Source organism: Miscanthus floridulus, chromosome 1 (assembly GCF_019320115.1).
Source record: "Miscanthus floridulus cultivar M001 chromosome 1, ASM1932011v1, whole genome shotgun sequence".
Lineage (NCBI taxonomy): Eukaryota > Viridiplantae > Streptophyta > Magnoliopsida > Poales > Poaceae > Miscanthus > Miscanthus floridulus.
In genome coordinates, this window is record NC_089580.1 from 91,003,891 (window position 1) to 91,023,517 (window position 19,627).

The 19,627-nt window shown below is 43.6% G+C and overlaps 1 pseudogene; it reads left to right on the forward strand.

Annotated features, from left to right (window-relative positions):
- Positions 1-12,515: 12,515 nt before the first annotated feature.
- Positions 12,516-15,229, forward strand: LOC136489455 (uncharacterized; annotated as a pseudogene).
- The last annotated feature ends 4,398 nt before the right edge of the window (positions 15,230-19,627 follow it).

A 19,627-nucleotide genomic window follows, 5' to 3' on the forward strand; every position in this document is an offset into this window, starting at 1 on the left:
TAAAGGGCAAAGCCAATTTCCCTCCTCACTGCCACCATCTAAATTCTTTAGCCACAATAATCTCTTGGCTATCTATTTTAGTCAATAAATGGGATTTAGTTTTGTCCCAGAGATCTCAAATGGCTAAGTTTTGTGGGAAGGCTATTTATACCCCTTCGCACACCCCTTTTGTGTGTTTGTTGATGCTTTGCAAAGTTGTCTAACTTCCTCTTGTGAGAGCTCTCAATCCACTCTGTGTGGGATTTGTGTAAAAAGTGAGATATACTTTGGATTGAAAAGTGATATTTGAATGTTTTGAGCTTGTGCGGGCACTTGTGTAAGAAACATGGACCCTAGCAAGAGCCCACTTATTTTGGTGGTTGAATGACAACATAACCATTAGGACTAACAATGTTTGGTAGTATACAAGGTACACTAGTCCTAAGGATGCAAAGATGAACTTGAGCTAGGCTACACGAAGATCGAGGAATCAACACCTCAAAAAAAGGGGCAGACCCAGTGCTGGAGGCTCCCACATGAGTGGGTCTGGGGAAGGGAAAAATCGAGGCAAGCCTTCCTCCGCAAAATCAATCATTGAAGATAAAAAAACAGCCATGAAGATCACAAGAGGCAAGCAAGAAGCTCACAACAACAACAACAACAACAACAACAACAACAACAACAACAACAACAACAACAACAACAAAGCATTTAAGTCCTAAATAAGTTAGGGTAGGCTAGAGTTGAAACCCAGTAGAAACAATCAAGGTTCAGGCATGTGAATAGTTGTCTTCCAAATACTCCTATCTAAGGCTAAGTCTTTGGATATATTCCATCCTTTCAAGTCTTCTTTTATTGCCTCTACCCAAGTCAACTTCGGTCTTCCTCTACCTCTCTTCACGTTACTATCCTGACTTAGGATTCCACTACGCACCGGTACCTCTGGAGGTCTCCGTTGGACATGTCCAAACCATCTCAACCGGTGTTGGACAAGCTTTTCTTTAATTAGTGCTACCCCTAATCTATCACGTATATCATCATTCCGAACTCGATCCCTTCTTGTATGATCGCAAATCCAACGCAACATACACATTTCCGTGACACTTATCTGTTGAACATATCATCTTTTCGTAGGGCAACATTCTGCACCATACAACATAGCAGGTCTAATTGTCGTCCTATAAAACTTGCCTTTTAGCTTCTGTGGTACCCTTTTGTCACATAGGACACCAGATGTTTGCCGCCACTTTAACCACCCTGCTTTGATTCTATGGCTAACATCTTCATCAATATCCCCGTCTCTCTGTAGCATTGATTCTAAATATCGAAAGGTATCATTCCTAGGCACTACTTAACCTTCCAAACTAATATCTTCCTCTCGAGTAGTAGTGCCAAAGTCACATCTCATATACTTAGTTTTAGTTCTACTGAGTCTAAAACCTTTGGACTCTAAAGTCTCCCGCCATAACTCCAGTTTCTGATTCACTCCTATCCGACTTTCATCAACTAGCACTACATCGTCCGCGGAAAGCATATACCAAGGGATGTCCCCTTGTATGTCTCTTGTGACCTCATCCATCACTAAGGCAAACAAATAAGGGCTCAAAACTGACTCTTGATGTAGTCCTATCCTAATCGGGAAGTTATCCGTGTCTCCATCACTTGTTTGAACTCTAGTCACAACATTGTTGTACATGTCCTTAATGAGCCCGACGTACTTCGTTGGGACTTTATATTTATCCAAAGCCCACCACATAGCATTCCTTGGTATTTTATCATAAGCCTTCTCCAAGTCAATAAAAACCATGTGTAGGTCCTTCTTTTTCTCCCTATACCACTCCATAACTTGTCTTATTAAGAAAATGGCTTCCATGGTTGACCTTCCGGGTATGAAACCAAATTGGTTCATAGAGACCCATGTTATTGCTCTCAAGCGATGCTCGATAACTCTCTCCCATAGCTTCATAGTATGGCTCATCAACTTAATTCCCCGGTAATTAGTACAACTTTGAATATCCCCTTTATTCTTGTAGATTGGTACCAATATACTTCTCCTCCACTCATTAGGCATCTTGTTCGATCAAAAAATATGGTTGAATAGCTTGGTTAGCCATACTATAGCTATGTCCCCATGGCATCTCCACACCTCGATTGGGATACCATCCGGTCCCATCGCCTTACCTTCTTTCATCCTTTTCAACGCCTCTCTGACCTCAGATTCTTGGATTCTCCACACAAAGCGCCTATTGGTGTCATCAAAAGAGTCATCCAACTGAAAGGTTATGTGCATATTCTCACCATTGAATAATTTGTCAAAATACTCTTGCCATCGATGTCGGATCTCATCCTCCTTCACCAAGAGATGCTCCCTTTCATCCTTAATGCACTTAACTTGGTTGAAGTCTCTTGTCTTTCTCTCACGAATCCTAGCCATCCTATAAATGTTCTTCTCTCCTTCTTTCGTACTCAAATATTGGTAAAGATCCTCGTACGCTCTACCCTTTACTACACTTACAGCTCGCTTTGCAGTCTTCTTTGCCACCTTGTACTTCTTTATGTTGTCAACACTCCTGTCGTGGTACAAGCGTCTATAGCATTCTTTCTTCTCCTTAATATCTTTGGACTTCCTCATTCCACCACCAAGTATCTTTAGCCTCGTCTCCACTTCCTTTGGTTACTCCACACACCTCTGAAGCCACCTTCCTAATGTTGGTTGCCATCTTCTCCCACATGTTGTTTATGTCCTCTTCTTCCTTTCAAGAGCCCTCTTTGATAACTCTTTCCCTAAATACCTCTGACGTCTTCCCTTTTAGTTTTCACCACTTTGTTCTTTCAATCTTAGCTTGTTTATCCCTATGGGCACGCACCTGAAAATGAAAGTCTACCACCAAAAGCTTATGTTGAGAAACAACACACTCCCCTGATATCACCTTGCAACCCAAGCATGCTCGTTTGTCCTTTCTTCTTGCGAGGACAAAGTCAATCTGGCAAGCAAGAAGCTCAAGACATCAAAAAAGAGAAGCTCAAATTATTGGACGTGAAGGAACACATTTAGAGGAGCACCAGAGTGGTGCACATAGTGTTTTCCAGTGGAACTAAAGCTCTCGAGTGGGGTCACCGAACTTTACAGATGGACCCAAGTTCAAATTAGAGTTGGAAGCTAGGCATGACATTTTTCTAGTGCTATCACCAGAGTTTTGCACTAGAGTTATAGTACATACTTGATGCACAAGTGGTTGAGACTTGAGAAGAGAAGAGAGCGCCAAAGCTCTTTGATGTGTGCACCGAAGAATAAGGGTGCATTCCAGAGAGCGAGGCCAACCCTGGATAAAGCACCGAATTTGTTTGGTGATGCACTGGAGAAAACACTAGATAAAGAGACTTTCAATGGTCAGCAATGTCTAGTACACATGTCAAGATTTGTAGGGTTTGTTTGGATGCACTCATTTTATCTCAATGCATGTGTGATGGAGTGGATTGTGGTAGAAATTAGTTAATTTTCCACCCCAATATATATGGATTGAAGTAGATATAGGTGCAGCCAAACAAGGCCATATTTGTGATTTTTTATTCTTACCCACATCTTGATTCCTTTGTCCATGTAGCCGTTAATGTTTGGTGCTTCATCAAACAAATGAGCTTGACTGTTCTTACATATTCGCCCATGATTGTAATTGCCCCCAAACATGGTACTTGCTAGCAAACGCATTTCAAGCAGTATTCCTATTGGTCAAGGATTCAAATCGTTATTTCAGTGCAAGAGCATGAACCAATTCATTCGTATAAATCAAGTATCAACAAATGAATTTGATACTCATGAGTGCGATATGTAAGATATCGTAACAGTGCAAAATATTGCTGAACTGCTAATACAAGAGCGTGACACAAGAAAAGAAAGAAACAGATCCATATGGCCCTGTTCGCTTATCTTATAATTCATCTTTTTAGCTTGTTTTTTCAGCCAGAACAGTGTTGAAAGGATCAAGATGCCCAAGAGGGGGGGGTGAATTGGACTAATTCTAAATTTCTTTACAATAATTAAATCCTATGGTTAGCCCAATTAATCCCTTGTGCCTAGATAGTGTTTCTAATTGTTCTACCGCACAAAAGACTTGCAACCTAAGTTCCAATCCTACTCTAGCATGACAATTCTATGAATGTAAAGATACGAATTGAATTGTTCAAAGTAAATGCTCAAAGTAAATAGAGAGGGAGAAACATGGCAATGTTTTGCTGAGGTATCAGAGAGTCGCCACTCCCCACTAGTCCTCGTTGGAGCACCCACGCAAGGGTGTAGCTCCCCCTTGATCCGCACAAGGATCAAGTGCTCTCTATAGGTTGATTCTTCAACACTCCATCGCGGTGAATCACCCACAACCGCTCACAACTTGAGTTGGGTCACCCATAAGCTCCGTCGGGTGATCACCGAACTCCCAATCACCACCAAGCCGTCTAGGTGATGGCGATCACCAAGAGTAACAAGCACGAACTCTCACTTGACCACAACAAGCCTAATGAGAAGGTGGATGCACACTTTGCTACTCTTGATCTTTACTAATGAGGGCTCTCTTTGGGATTCTCAAATCCCAATCACCTCACTAGGACCTTGCTCTTCTTTGCACTCTCTAAGGTGTTTCTCAGCTGTTGGAATGAGCAAAAGTGCCCCCACACGAGCGGAGGTTGTATTTATAACACCGGCTGAAAAACAAACTATTATGTGCCTCTGCGGGGTGACCGGACGCTCCGGTCATGTTGATCGGACGCACCGGTCAGTATACCTTGAGCTCCAGTGGTTAAGAGTTGATTGGACGCTGGCAGCGTTCGATCAACACTGACCGGACGCGTCTGGTTATGTTTTCTCCTCACTAGAACCTTACTTATGTCGATCGGACGCTAGACCTCTAGAGTTCGGTCACTTGCTGAGCAGCGTCCGGTCAGTAACCAGAACCTGATCAGTGTCCGGTCAGCATTGACCGGACACATCCGATCAGGATTCTCCCTCTTTGGGACCTTACTAGAGTCGATCGGATGCTGGCCCTCAGCGTCCGGTACCATGACCTCGTAGCGTCAGGTCATTTCCAGATGATTTCACCTTGGTCAAATGAACTGACCAGATCTGAGCCAGCATCCGATTACACCAGAGCCAACGTCCGATCAGTATTTGACCCTCCATTCACTTCCAATTCTTGAACATATGTGAATGAAGTTTGCTCCATTGGATCAAAGGGCTGCTGTGGAGTTACCTAGTGCTAGTTTTAACAAGTGTGCACCATACCTAACTCACTAGACTCACCTAGGTCAAGTTACCCGTTCATACCCCCCTTAATAGTATGGCTAAAGGAAAAACAAAGTCCTAAACTACTCTAAGTGTCTCTCCAACTCCAAACAACACTTAGAACTAGTCCATCCTTAACCTTGTTGTCCATCATTTGAAAACCAAAACGATTTCCATCGTAGGGGCATGACAAATTTGATTGCCCAATCGATCTCCATTACTATGACCTAACTCAATTGTTTCTGCAAAACACACGTTATTCACAGTAATCACGTATTGTCATTAATCACCGAAACCCAACTAGAGGCATAGATGCTTTCAATCTCCCCCTTTTTGGTGATTGATGACAATACTACCTCAAGTATATGAAATAGATGAGGTTTTTAACATGCTTGGTTCATATAAGCTTTTGGCAATAAGAACAAAAGTGTTAGACAAGCTTATATGACCCAAGCCATCATGATGTACTCAAAAGATATGAAATAAGCATGAGTACAAGTAATAAAGCTCATTTGCATCGGAGTAAAATGCGGAAGCAATAGCAAATGAGCACAACACAAGTGATATGACATATAAAGAATTCAAAGTAGAGAGCACACATGTCATATATCACGATCACATAGATATCACTATAACATAGATATAGTAGTAAACATGAATGCATAAAGTATCACACACACAAAAGCATAATAGTGTATCTCACAAATAGAAACCCCAAATGTAATAGATAAGCTAATATAATAACTAAGCTCCCCCTAGATAAGTAGCTCCCCCTAAGCCTAACATACTCGAACCCTCTTCCCCTTTGGCGTCAAACACCAAAACCTACGGGTCAGTCGGCGGGGCTGCAGCGGATGAGCCAGGCACTGAGGTACGAGGAGCGAGGTGGAACTTGGTGCCATCATCGTCTAATCTATAGCTCTGAGCTATCTAAACCTCTGTAGCTGGTAGTGATGCTAAAGTAGTCTGGGTCGGATTAGGAACTAGTGCTGCTGTAGGCTGAGCTGGTATAACTAAAGCAGCCAGCTCTGATGATGCCACGGAGGAGGGGAGCGTCTCTGTTGTCGTTGTGATAGGTGCAGCCATAGAAGGACCTAGAACATGCAGGTATGAAGGAGTGGGCTGCCCTGTCAACTCATTAAAGGAGGCTCTAAGACTCCTAGAGACTAAAGTGTCTGGCTCAAACAGTGATGACGTCTATGCTGGTGTGAAGCCCATCTGAAGTGGAGTGAACTGTGGGGCTACCACTGGTGAAGCGAACCACTGGGACACCTGCTCTATCGATAAAGCATACTGTGCTAGTGGCTGTCCCTGACTCTGAAGCCCACTAGGCTATAACGTTGGAGTCATCGAAGTGATAGCAGGCTGACCAAGCTAGGGCGAAGCCTGTGGTGGTGGGGCCCCAATTGCCTGCACTACATGCTGCATGAACCCAAGAAGCTACTGTTGCATGAGGATCTACTGTTGATGCATAGCTTGCTGCTGCTGCTGTAGTACCTGTGTCTGCTGCTGAATGACTAGCTGCTGGTGCTAGAACTCGTCTTGTTGAGTCTGGAACTATGCAAGTGTAGTAGCTGTCTCCTGAGCCTATCTGGCCTGGTCCTGCCTCATCCGCTCAAGTATAGCCAGAAGAGCGGGGTCAGTCTACAGGGTAGGTGGCATAGAACTGGAGCTACTGGCCTTAGCATCATGTCATCGTGGAGGCATCTGTGGAATGGGCTGGTAGTCATTATCAGAACTATCACTGGGCTCGCTAGTGACCAACCCCTCCTACTAAGCAAGCTCCTCCTCCTCTATAGCTACAATACCCCTAATAATATCATCCTGCTGGGCTGCAGTCTCTGGCACCTCTAGACGATGGCGCGGTTGACTCGGTGCCTGTGGGGTACTATGGCGGATCATCTGAGATAGGTTATAAGCAGGGAACTCTATCGTGGCACCACTATACTCAGCAATCATCTCAAGCAACTTAACAGAAACAACTCTGTGGATAAGGAATGTGACCCAGTGAGCATAGGGTAGCTACCTGTGACCTCTGAAGCCCTCAGCTATAGTGTCCTCCATATCTGACAGAAGGAGATCCCGGATATCAAAAATTGTCTGCTGCATGAGAGAGTTGAGAAGCCATAGCTGAATCCGAGTCAATCCCTCTCTGTATCCCATCCTCGAAAGTAAAGTCCTCATAACAGCCTCAAGCACATGAGCAGTGGGCGTGAGATCACTAGGGTTCCTCCTTGACCCCTCGCCAAAAGGCTCAGTGAAGCAGTGACGTACCAAGTCTGTAGGGGGTACCATGCCACCATGAGGGCATCTAGGGGGTGCAGTCTATCCATAGCACACCTCATGGAGCCTGACTGGCTTCTCCTAAAGCCTAAGAATCTCCCTGACCCTAGTGCACGTCAACCGATAGTCTCTGCCACCGAATGCAAATTGAATAAACCTATGGTGGGGGTCAATCCAGAGAGATGTATAGAACTAACGAACCCAAGATGGAACATATAATCTGGTCCATCCAATCAGATCTGTTAGCCCCGGTAGATATGCAAGGTAGGGGCAAATGTGCTCTTCAGCTACTGCAACAATAGACTCTATGTTGCACACTCTATGTGGTCTGAAGACTGCTCCACTATTCAGATAGGTATTATAGAAGTCCTCCTGCAGGGGTGTATAGAATCCATATGATGCTCTCTCATCCCTCCTGGGTGGAAACCACACCTCAAAGTCAACAAACCTCAACTGCTACACCTGCTTGGCCGTGGCGGCCCTTAGGTCAAGATGGGTCACTAGAGGCGGACCCTGTGGTCGAGGTGGTGGACAAGAACCCCTCCTCTGAGTGACTGGCCTCGGTGAAACTAGGACACGAGTACGACCAGAGCGGTGTAACTGTGGCTGTGGTGCCAGCTCTATCTCCTTGGCCTGCTAGACCTGCTCACCCTCCTAAGACTGCTGAGCTAGCTGAGGCTCCTAAGTCTGTTGTGCGGGCTGAGGCTGCTGCTGTGGCTCCCTCTGAGGTTGAACCTCATCAATGGCAACACGCTGTCCTCTAATCATGAGGGTCCCAGCTAGACCACCATGAAGACACTCAACTCACTGAAGTGAAGCCATCGCCTCTGGTGAAAGTGGATCAGTAATCTAGACTCCACTATGAGCGCCTCCTCTCTCGACACGCTCTACGGCCTCTGCATCTATGGCAGCTCTCGCTGTATCTGCATCTGGATACTTGCGCTTCCTGGCTACCAGCTTCTTGGTCGCCTTGCCTTTAGGTTCTATAGGCTGGAGAGGTGGGGGCCTCGGATCCTTGTCACCGGGACCACCACCAACATTCTTTGTACGAGCCATCTGAAAGATCTGAGATGAATCAACTGCCTCTGACAAAGATCAACTATCGCTGACACTTTCAAGGCTTGGCCTCGTTCCGTACTCGCGAGCTTGGCCCTGAGTTGACTAACAACTGCCACTGACACCTCAACAGAACTGACTCGCTGCATGATGGAATAGAAAGGATATACAAATAAATACAATATATCTAAAGATGCGAAACCCTAGGAAGCAAGCAATTTAGATATGAAATTGAAACGCAGGGCTTGCTACCTATCGAAATGGCGAAACGGCGAGAGGAGTTATGGATCAAGGAACACCGAATCGACTAGGGTTGCTGGTTGGCGAGGATCGGCAATCCAATGTGGTGAATCGACGGCCAAGGGTCCGCTATACTGAAACTAGGGCAGTTAGGGTTTACCGGTGTAGGTTGTGGACGGCACCGTGGTTGTGGAGGCACGGTGGCAAGGCAAGGCGTGGAGAAGTTGTTGTGGTGGCTCCGGTGGCAGGCGCAGGCAGGGCACGGCGCTGCTGCTAGGGCACGACGGTGCTGGTGGCATAGCAAGGAGGCGCTACTGGCGGCAGCGTTGGTGAGGGGCTGGCGGCGGCGTGCGGGCATAGGGAGGCGTGTGGGCGAGTGGCGATGGCGCGTGGGAACGGTGATGTAGGTAAGAGCAGTGGCAGCGACAAGGGCAAGGAGCTTAGTGGATTAGGGCTCGGTTAGGGCGCGCACGTGGATTATATGAGGGTCCCCCGGTGGATCAGAAAAGGAAACAAGAAAAGAGACCGTAAGCCGCACAAAATCTATTGACCGGACGCTATAGTGGTAGCGACCGGACGCTGCCACCCAGCGTTCGGTCGATTCTAGAGAGGTCCAATACCTCTGAAATCATGACCGGACGCGTCCAGTGGACACCGACTGGATGTAGCTAGAGTCCGGTCACCTAGCCTTGATGTCTTCATGATCGACTGGACGCTGAAGCTCCTTCTGACCAGACGCTGGCAAAACACTGTTCTAGCATCTGGTCACTCCTGCTCGGTAGCTGTTCACCTCCTGTGAACTGACCGGACGCTGGACATCAGAGTCCGGTGCAACGTCCAGTCACTCCTTCAGCAAATCTTCAAAGTTCTTCGCGCTACCTATTCCCAATCAAGTCCCAACTCCAATAAGATCCAAATAAACACTAATTGAGACTAATGTGAGTGACCTCTCTCAAATCCTCAAGTTTTTCAAAATATTTTGCCTTAGGCTATAATTTTTTTTAAGAAATTAGGCAATAAGAAGGCAATTTAAGATAAACGACAAAACAACATTCGTGCATATGCAATACTTGAATGTAAATCTAGTTGCTTGTCAAGTTTGATCCAAGGTTAAGCTTCTTCACACGCTTTTCGACAGTTATCTTAACCATGTTAGACAAGCCCTATATGCATTATAAAGCATTAAACATGTTGTATATTACAATGCAATGCAAGGGACAACACAAGCTCAATTTTTTGTGAAGTTACTAAAATCAAGCACATTTAGTTCATTCCGCAATCTACAAAATGTTGCCTCATCTAGCGGTTTAGTAAAGATATCCACCAATTGATCCTCGGTCCTTACACCTTCTAGTGATATATCATTTTTAGCAACATGATCTCTAAGAAAGTGATGGCGGATATCTATGTGCTTGGTGCGAGAGTGTTGAACCGGATTATTTGCAAGTTTTAACGCACTTTTATTATCGCACAAAAGAGGTACTTTATCTAGAACTACACCATAGTCTAGCAAAGTTTGTTTCACGTAAAGTATTTGTGCACAACAAGCACCCACGACAATGTATTCTGCTTCGGCGGTAGACAAAGCCACACTATTTTGCTTCTTGGAGGACCAAGACACAAATGATCTACCAAGGAAATGGCACCCTCCGGGTGTGCTTTTTCTATCAACTTTGTAGCCGACATACACTACTAGAAATGTGTTCATCAATGACGATTCACTCGTGATGATTACTAATTTCGTCACAGAATGAGAGCATTCTATGACGAAATGTGCAGGTTCGTCATTAGTCATAAGTGACGGAGCTTTGGCACGAAGAATAATGACGAAAACGAAATAATCGTCATACAATAACAAAACTAAATCGTCATTGATTGTTTGGCTCGTGTACCACCTCGAGGACATGGGTCCAGCTGGACCTGCAGCCTTCCCCCTCCATTTTTTTGCAAAAAAATAGCTCACTGAGTGAGCTTCGAACCCGCAACCTGTTGCTAGGTTCATAGGTGCCTTACCAATGGAGCAGTCGACCTTTTGTGATAAAAATGTGCATATTTTTTTTATTTGTAAACTCCATGGTAATTGAATCATAGATGATGACATGGCGCTGTGGTCCCACCAGCGGGTCCCACACCGAGGACGTGGTGGAGCGGTCCCACCATCGGGTCCCACGTCGATGACGTGGCGATGCAGTCCCACCAGCGGGCGTGGCGGCGAACACGTGGCGCTGCGGGCCTAGGGTCCAGCTCCACCAGCGGCCTGCCCCTCCCTTTTAATTTTTGCAAAAATAATCCCCCGTAGGGGGAATCGAACCCGCGACCTGCCGCTAGACAGGGAGGAGGCGTTACCGCTGGAACTCCCGGACTTTTGTGTTTATGGCTAGCCTGTTTTTATATTTGTACTTAGAACATGATATCATGTTTTTTTTGTTTTGTCGATCGAGTTGATGGCCATACGTGCATGGCAGCTGGTGGCGTAGACATCCCATACGTGCGTGCATAGGTATCGTGGCACCGCCGTAGTTCTTCTCCTGGGAGGCCAGTACCGATCTGGCGATCTACGTGAGCCGTCGCTCGTCGTTGGCCAGTACCAATCTGGCGATCTCCATCTCCTTCTCCCTGCGTCCACGCCGACACCATCGTTGTCAGTACGCGCGTGGGATAGAGCAGCAGCGACGGCGAGCAGAGCTGCGCGTGGAGCGCGAGCAGAGGATTGCCGAGTATAAGGTTTGATTTGTTTTACATATATGCATGTCTTTGATGTGTTTTTGAATTTTGTTGAATTTATTACTGGAATTTAAGGACTGAGTACAATGTACAGATGGATAGAAGCTGGATTTTTGGGACACAATTCACACCTGCATATGTGAAAGGAGTTGAAGAGTTCATGAAATTTGTTAGTGAAAGATACCCCGAAGACAGCCACATACTTTGTCCGTGCAGTAAATGTCTTAATCAAACTCTGCGGTCTCAGGATGATGTAAGTGACCATATACACATTTATGGGATGTCAGCTACATACACCAGGTGGATTCATCATGGGGAGTCGGCAGATACTGTAGTAGTTGAGAATTTGGAGCAGCCGGAGGTCGAAGGAAGTGATCATGACTTTGGGATACATGTGGATGTGGCCGATGATGATTATGATGAGGATCACGGAGTACCAGAGATGATAGGAGATTTGTATGCTGCGGCAGAGGCTAATGGAGAACAACCAAGGTTTGCAAGAGTCCTTGAAGATGCAAAGAAGTCACTTAGCCCGGGATCTAGCCATTCGAAATTCTCTTTTCTGGTGAGGATGTTGTATATCAAGTCTCGTTATCGAATTGGCAATATAGGATTTTCCATAATGATGAAGCTGTTGTCATTAGGATTCCCTCAGAGTGAGTTGCCAAAATCATATGATGAGGCCAAGAAATATCTTGGAGAATTGGGCCTTGGTTACGAAAACATCCATGTGTGCAAGAACAATTGTGTGTTGTTTCGGAAGAGGTATGAAAAAGGGAATGTGTGCCCAGTATGCAAGACGTCTAGATGGCAAGATGAAACTGGGAACAAGAAGGTTCCACACAAGGTATTGAGGCATTTTCCACTTTTGCCAAGGTTGAAAAGAATTTTTGCTTCAAAGCGAACTTCTGAGGAAACACAATGGCACAAGAAAAAGAGGATGCCAGTCGACAATGTAATGAGCCATCCAGCTGATGGAGAAGCATGGAAGGACTTCGACACGAGGGAACCATCCTTTGCAGATGATCCGAGGAACCTGAGGCTTGCCTTAGCTACCGATGGATTCAATCCATTTGGCAACATGAGTACGCAGTACAGTATGTGGCCAGTGCTTCTGACACCACTAAATCTCCCACCATGGGAATGCGTGAATCCAGCAAACTGCTTTATGTCTTTACTCATCCCAGGTCCAAAATCTCTAGGAAAGGATTTTGATTTGTTCCTTGAGCCCCTAATTGAAGAACTGCTCGATCTATGGAAGGGTGTCAATACCTACGATGCATGCACTGGTCAGAAGTTTAACCTTCGTGCTGCCGTGTTGTGGTGTATACATGATTTTCCAGCGTTGAGCACGTTATCAGGGCGAACAACAAAAGGGTATTATGCATGTATTCATTGTGATAAGGATCCATTGTCTCGGGCAATAAGGAATAAGATATGTTACATTGGACATCGTCGTTACCTTCCAAGGACACATGCATGGCGGAGAAGCTTGGCTTTCGATGGTAAGCGTGAAAACAAAGAGCAACCAGGCAAGTTCACTTTGGAGGAGGTCCTAGAGGAGCTAGAGAAGGTGAAAGATGTCAGGCCAGGGAAGCATCATGAAATTATTGGAAATAAAAGGAAGCGCAATGAGGGTCCAAAGATTTATAGCCACAAAGTTGGGTTGTGGAGATTGCCATATTGGAAACATTTAAAGCTTCCACATAATCTCGATGTCATGCACATAGAGAAAAACATATGTGAAAACATTCTTGGTACATTACTCAATGTACAGGGCAAGACCAAGGACACAACCAATGCTAGGCTAGATTTGCATGATATGGGCATAAGACCTGAATTGCACTTATAGCAGCATGGCAACTCAGTCATTGCTCCACCTGCTCCATATGTCTTGGGGAAGGATAAGAAAACCGAGTTATGCAAGTTTCTCAAAGGTATCAAGTTTCCTGATGGATATGCGGCTAACCTAGCAAGATACATAAGTGAAGATGGTTCAAAGGTGCAGGGAAAGCTTAAAACACATTCTTGCCACATACTCCTGCAAAGAATCATACCTGCTGGCCTAAGAGGACTAGTGAGGAAGGATGTATATGAAGCAGTTGCAGAGCTCGGGACCTTCTTCAGGGAACTATGCAGTAGAAATCTAAGGATTGATGTTGTCAAACGGCTAAAAGAAGAAATTCCATTGATCCTATGCAAGCTTGAGAAAATCTTTCCGCCTGCCTTCTTTGATGTCATGGTGCACTTGGCCGTCCATCTTCTTGATGAGGCACTGCTTAGAGGACCTATTCAGTACAGATGGATGTACCCAATAGAAAGGCGGCTAGGCACTTTGAAGAATTTTGTAAGGAACAGGGCGAGGCCGGAAGGATCAATTGCTGAGGCATATATGGCAAGTGACACATTGACTTTTTGTTCTAGGTATATGGAGGATATTGACAATAGATTTAACCATCATGATGATAATGATGGAGAGATGCCATTGCCTGATGACGTCTCTATTTTTAAGCATGGTGTTACTCTTGTTGGATCTAATAGGAGCCAGTACATTGATGATGATGTCCTCAATAAGTTAGTTTGGTATGTGCTAAATAATTGTGAAGAAGCTGAGGAATATTTGGAGTAAGTATCTATTATATGTTTTGGGGATTAGTTTTTGTTTAATTTCTAAATTTTCAAATTATTCTTATGACTTAGCTTTGCCATGCAGCTTGTACAGGGACGATCTTGTGCAGCAAGGTGCGCTTGATGTTGATAAAATGGTTGAACAAGGATTTGCAAAGTGGTTTAGGTGCCATGTAAGTCAGTACACATTGTGTTTCTAGGTTTAGTAAATGCATTAGTATCCATATGTAATTGGTTAACTGAGTACTTTTGTTGCAACAGATGGAGAACAAACATAAGGAGCATCCAGAATCAGTTAGCGAAGGACTGTGGGCACTGTCATGTGGCCCAGATCTACGAGTTAAGACTTGTGCATCTTGCATAGTTAATGGAGTGCGGTATAGCACTGTGGATCGTGAGAAGTTCTTTCTGACACAAAATAGTGGTGTAATGACTGAAGGTTCACATGATGGGAACGACATAGATTTTTATGGAGTCCTTAAAGAGGTAATTGAGTTGCAATATAACTCAAATCTTCAAGTCCGTCGGACGGTGGTTCTATTTCGATGCGATTGGTTCAAGCAAGAAGGCAAGACGATAGGCCTTCGAGATGACGGACATTTCAAATCCATTAATGTGCAGTCATTATGGTACAAGACTGATCCTTTCATCTTAGTAACTCAATCAAAAAAGATATTTTACATGCAAGACACATCTTTAGGTAAAGATTGGCGAGTTGTGCAGAAATTTGAACATAGGAATATTTATGATGTCGCTGAAAAAGATGAGGACAGTCATGATGTGCATCAGGATGATTATTGTTCTGATACTGAGCATGTAATGCAAGCAGGGGCTGATAATGAGGTTACTCAGAATATTCAAGGTGGAGAAGCCACTATAATTGAAGGAAATTTACAAGACCTTATAAGCAGCAAGAAGCAACGTATTATTCATGAAGATAGTGAGGATGAGGAGGAAGATGAGACAGTACTGCAGTACTGTAGTGATGGTGGCAATGATAACAATGATGACATGTCCCTAGATGATGAAGATGATGATTTCTAGTATGGACCAGTGTCATGTCCCTAGACTGCACTATTGGAAGGAAAAAATGTTGACTGATTTCAGTTTCTATAGAAATTCTGTTGAAATACGCACATCTGGTTATTCCTTGACCCAATAAAGACATTTTTTAACTTTACTATCTTCATACAATAGAAATATGTTTCAACATAGGCAAGAGAACATATGAACCAGAAAAACAGAGCAAACACAATACTTCTATAATCATGAGTCCATGACTTCACTAAGTGAGACTAAATTTAAGAACTAATGGAACAGGAGAAAAATATGAACTAGCAATCAGTACTCATAGAGAACTAATATTGTTTCAGATTTTTTTTAAAAGAGAAAAATAGACAAAGCTCTGGCGGCAAGACTGCAACCAGACCTTCCTAACATCATCACCAATATTGCAAAGCAGCCTCACACATAGAACAATACGATCATACGAGTCATTGTCAATAGGGTGCGGGAGGTAAGATGACTGTCCCAACTGCAAGATGGACACCATGATCAACAAGGCTTCAGTACTGGCCTTGTTTACTTCAACCTTTGCTGGCTTAATCTCCTCCAGCCTCAACACAAGCTTGGTCAGGTTACAGGCAACAACAGCAGCCAAGAAGAAATCACCAGACAGAATGAGAGATCTGAGATTCTGGCTGGAAGCCAACGATCCAAGAGCTGAAGCAGGAGCCCAAATAGCAGTCTCAGTGGCAGCACTCTATGTGGCATAAGTTCCATCTACAAGAACAGCAGGCCTCCTCGAAGACACAGTGGCAGCACTCTGCCCGGATCTGATAGAATATGTCGATCAGCCTCTGGATCATGGACACACGGAGCTTGGGATTAGTCTCTATAATCTCACGCACAAATAGAACGACATCAAGTGCTGCAGCAACATTAGGATCCCCAAGGAAGCTCGGTGGTTCCAAACTGGAAGGCAGGATTGGGGGACATTGAGGGCTTAGGTGAACAGTTTAAGTAAGACTACAGTCGAGAACTAACGAAAACACTTGAGTAGCGCATTGGTAAGGCACTTTGAGTTTCTCCTTGCGCTCCCAGGTTCGAACCCATTGGGAGCAATTTTTTTTGTTTTTCCCACATTTGTTGTGTTTATTATTTTTCTATGTCTCTATATTTATTTTTTTGCCAGATTTTTAATTAATTATTAATATATTATTGCTTAATGATTTACCTCATTGATCTTCAAACATCTTATTACATTTTTTAGATATTATTGTACTTATTTGTTGAATGACTAAAGGATAAAAGCTTTAAGCTACCTTGTGACTAAGTGAGAGTTGTTCATGCATGTACAAGATGTATAGTACCATTTTGTCGAAATCATTTGAAACTTTAATGGGATGTTTATGGAGCCAAACAATGATGCTGTGTGCATCTGTGCAATTTTTTGACCAAGTTTACCTATTATTGTAATTTTTTGTTGGATTAGTGAAGGATAAATGTTAAAATACCCTAAGCTAGCTAAAAAGATCTAAAGCCTTGCATGGACACCTCACTTTGGTGTATAATGATGACAAAAAAGTTTCAGCTAATTCTAACAAAGTGGTCAGGATCATCCTGACAAAGTCATACATGTCTAACATATCTCCCTCTAACTAAGTGAGAGATGTTCATGCTTGTACGTGATGTATAGTACCACTTTGTCAAAATCCTTTGAAATTTTTATGTCATGATCATACACCAAAATAAGGTGTCCATGCAAGTTTTTAGAATTTTCTACATAACTTAAGGTATTGTAGCTTTTATCCTTTAGTTATACAACAAATAACTAAGATAATAACTAAAAAATGTAATAAGAAGTTTCAAAATAAATTGGGTACCATAGGGTCTTCCGGGAGGGAAAAAATGCCGCCAAAAAAAATGCCGCCAATAAAAATGCCGCCTAAAACTGATTACCGCTAATTTAGCCATTACCCCCACTCCCTCCTCACCCCGGCCACTCGTCCTCTCCCCCCCCACACACATTTCACCAACCCTAGCCGCCACCGCAAGAACACAAACGCCGTCGCCCGTCGCCGAGGTGCTTCCTCGCCCGCGAGCTGTGTCGTCGTGGACTAGGGGTCGCCCGCACCAGGTCCGCTTCCCCGTTGACGACCACCGCCGACGAGCACCAGGTCCGCCCGCACCAGGTCCGCTTCCCCATTGACGACCACCGCCGACGAGCACCTGGTATACATCCGCAATGGTGGCAACCAGGGGTCAAGGTAGGAAGAGACCTGCACAACAAGATCAAGGTAACCATTTGGCTATAGATTGAGTTAGGCGTATGTGATTTATTTTGCTTTTTGTCTTCCCAGATTTTCCTGTGCAATTAGTAATGCATTGTGAACCCAATTTGTCTTCCTAGATTTTCCCAGATTGTGAACCCTAGCCGCCACCGCAGGAACCCAATTTGTCTTCCCAGATTTTCCTAGATTTTCTTGTGCAGTTAGTCTAAACTTTAGGAGCTGATCCTTAGAATTTGACCCAACAATCAACATATGTATCTAGAATTTCTGCCTGTCGTATCTTGATCTGTCAGATTAAGATTTGCTTCATCTGTATATCTGAATCATTTTCAGCTATACACATACAAAATATTTTGTATATATAAATAGTTAAAGCTATGTGTTTAGAAAAACAAAAATGATTAGCAATTTGGAAGGGGAGAGCAATTGTCGGTTTTTTTACCATCCGACTAGTGACCAACGTATCCAATCAGAGGGGTAGCATATGGGGAACAAAGTTATCCTGATTCAGGTATGGGGTACCATAAATCCAGCAGAAATGAGCTTTATCGCTATGCACTGTCTGCTCTAGAGAGCGGGGGATGCTGATGATGTTGATGATGGATCGGTTGCTTTTCGCCTGGATTGCTTGGATTATACACACACGTGTGTGTGTCTATAATATACATATATATGTTTCGGTCACTCCATACAACGATAAAAAGGTGACGCAGCTGTAAAAAGCATTAGGCCATTGCACTAAAATCTGGATCAGTATAGTAAATTACCAACCATCAAGCGCTCACAAAATTCTTGAAATTCAATATGAATTCGCAGTCAGTGACAATTTTCAGAGAAGTTTTCGAAAATGAAATATCACTTATATCAACAACGTCTTCATTTTGTAACAAGCTTATGTAATTTCTCGATGCAACTGCTTGTTTATTTGTTTGAATGGTTCAAAGTAGCATTCTAAGGTTTGGCTGTTTTTTCTCGAGTTTCTTTTTCTAAGGATAGAATATAATCATGGGACTAGGCCTCTTAAGCATCTACGCTACATGCTAGAGTTCACCTTCACCATTGCAAACTTCCTATACCAATCAAGTCAACCTGGCATATGCATAGTTAACTGTCAATGTAAAATTCAGTCAAAATGATTGGCCCAGACTCTAATGGAAGTAAATTTAAATAAACCAAGCACACGACTCTATTGAACCTAAGTAGTCAGTGGTTAATTTAAAGCATCATGCTTAGCAGCACAAAGTATTCAAGACTAACTAAGGCACAAAGTATTCAAGACTAACAAAGTATTCTAAACACATAGCTTTAACTATTTATATATACAAAATATTTTGTATGTGTTGATTGGAAAATAGTAGTTCAGTACAAGCTATCTTCAATTTTTTCACAGATTTTAGAGTAATTGTGCTTCAGTACACAAATACCTGTACCTCTTAGTTCTTTCTGACCTAATACTTTTTGCCTATAACCTATCACCTCTTATCCCTTAGCTCTTCAGCAGGCACTACTAGCTCCTACCTCTTATCTATCTACCATCTAGTATTACTACCTCTTAGCTCTTAGTTCACTCCTTTTTATTTTCTAATAGACACAATTTGCTTGTTTTTGTAAGAATCTGAAAAAACTGATTATGAGAGACATCGGGATGCACGCGTGGCGAACAATTTCAAGAAGATGCAAGATTTCGGCCTGAAAAATCTATCTTTACAATTTAATAACTCTGTATCACTATCTGCATCAAAGAAGGGGGGAAAATCAGCAAACAAGAAAAGAAATAATGAAGATTCGGATTCATCGGAGTATCTCCTTGAAGATGATGATCAAGGAGATAGTGATGATGATGACACCACAGCCCCTGGCAACTAAGGTGCTTCTTCTATCTTCAAAGTACTGGATGGGGAATATTTGCATTGCATTTGAGTGTTTTTAATCTGTTCTTCAATATATGCCTTTGCTTTTAGATGCATCTTGTTTCTTGCATACCTGTTCTTTAATCCACAGTTTCTTGCATACCTGGATGGGGAATATTTGCACATGACTTACTTGATTTTTTTATCCACAGTTTCTTGCAGGGTATAGTCGGAAAGTCCTAGCTTCAAAGAAGAAGAAGATAGGCCCCACCATGGCGCCAGGAGTTAGGGCTAGTAAG